This window comes from Priapulus caudatus, unplaced genomic scaffold (genome assembly GCF_000485595.1).
Source record: "Priapulus caudatus unplaced genomic scaffold, Priapulus_caudatus-5.0.1 Scaffold569, whole genome shotgun sequence".
NCBI lineage: Eukaryota > Metazoa > Priapulida > Priapulimorpha > Priapulimorphida > Priapulidae > Priapulus > Priapulus caudatus.
This window is the reverse complement of record NW_014577630.1, coordinates 171,855-173,845: the sequence shown is the minus strand read 5'-3', so window position 1 is coordinate 173,845 and position 1,991 is coordinate 171,855.

Here is a 1,991-nt window from a genome sequence, read left to right as displayed (position 1 = left end):
GTTGTAACAGTTTAGTTGCATAATTTGCCTTCGTTGGTAATCCACACTGCTCCACTTCACATGTGTGCAGTGTGCTCGCTTGTTCACAGAGCCAAGCTGATCATACATATGAGTCTGACAGTTCGAGGTGTAATTTCTGCTTACATCTATACGAAATCTCACTAGAGTAGGAGAGATCTCACGATTGTATGAAGGCAGTGTCACACAGATTGCACTTATACGGTTTCTCTTACGCGTGAGTTCTCATGTGTCTTGTCAGATGACCCGATTGTTTGAAGGTAGCATCACACAGATCGCAGTTATAGGGTTTCTCTCCCGTGTGGGTTCTCATGTGTTTCTTCACACTACTCAGCACCGAGAAGGTAGCATCACACAGATAGCACTTATAGGGTGTCTCTCCCGTGTGAGTTCTCATGTGTATCTTCACACTACTCAGCACCGAGAAGGTAGCATCACACAGATAGCACTTATAGGGTGTCTCTCCCGTGTGAGTTCTCATGTGTTTCTTCATATTACTCTGACAGGAGAAGGCAGCATCACACAGATCGCACTTATAGGGTTTCTCTCCCGTGTGAGTTCTCATGTGTCTCTTCACATGATGCAGATAGGAGAAGGTAGCATCACACAGATCGCACTTATATGGTTTCTCTCCCGTGTGAGTTCTCATGTGTCTCTTCACAGCACACAAATGCGAGAAGGTAGCATCACACAGATCGCACTTATATGGTTTCTCTCCCGTGTGTGTTCTCATGTGTGATTTCACATTACCCAATTGTGAGAAAGCAGCATCACACAGATCGCACTTATACGGTTTCTCTCCCGTGTGAGTTCTCATGTGTTTCTTCATATTACTCTGACAGGAGAAGGCGGCATCACACAGATTGCACTTATATGGTTTTTCTCCCGTGTGAGTTCTCATGTGTGTCTTCATATGATGCAGATAGGAGAAGGTAGCATCACACAGATCGCACTTATAGGGTTTCTCTCCCGTGTGAGTTCTCATGTGTTTCTTCACAGTACTCGGACATGAGAAGGCAGCATCACACAGATCGCACTTATATGGTTTTTCTCCCGTGTGAGTTCTCATGTGTGTCTTCAGTGTACCAGATAGTGCAAAGGTAGCATCACACAGATCACACTTGTACGGTTTTTCTCCCGTATGACTTCTCATGTGTATCTTCACTTTACTCAGACAGGAGAAGGCAGCATCACACAGTTCGCACTCATATGGATTTTCCCCGGAATTAATTCTCACGTACTCCATCGTGCTTCAGGGAAAGCTGCCACGTACTGGTCACACACACTTCAGGTGTCTATACCCTGTCTGCCGCTCAAGTTACGACCACGTGTTTTGCTTCGTAGACTGCTTCGTTACACTTGTAGAATTAACGTCCTATATAGGCTCTCCTGCAAATTAGTAAAGAAAATACGAATGAATGTATTGAACGCCGCGTATTGGTGTAAAACAAAAACGTGCCCTGCTTATCTTTGCAATTCAACTGTTTATACTAAATATCGAATTATTATCATCTAAACATCACGCACCATTTTACGACTGTAAGCTCTAGCTTGCACATAATGTATCGCGAAAATAAATATACTGAATTATTATAAGAAACATTCGCTTACCCAATGAAGTCTCTGATCGTCCCAATAGTGTTCTCGTATCAACATTGAAGTTACAAACGTCAGTGGCGTGGTTATATAGCTGCGGTTATAATGAAACCGGTCTGATATCCTGACAGCCGGGTAACCGGTCTGAAACCAGGACACACGCTGGTCGCTTCCGCTAATTAATTACAACAGCAGCGGCATACCACGCCCACAATCATTGCTGTAAAACTCGTCTCTCGCGGGCTTGGTACTTAAGTGGCATCCTTACTGTGCAGGGATGCTGACTGTTATTTCTACCAAAGCAAAACTATAACCAGCCTTGTAAACAATTCCTAACAACAAATCACCGTATACATAATGTTCTTACGCACACCAAG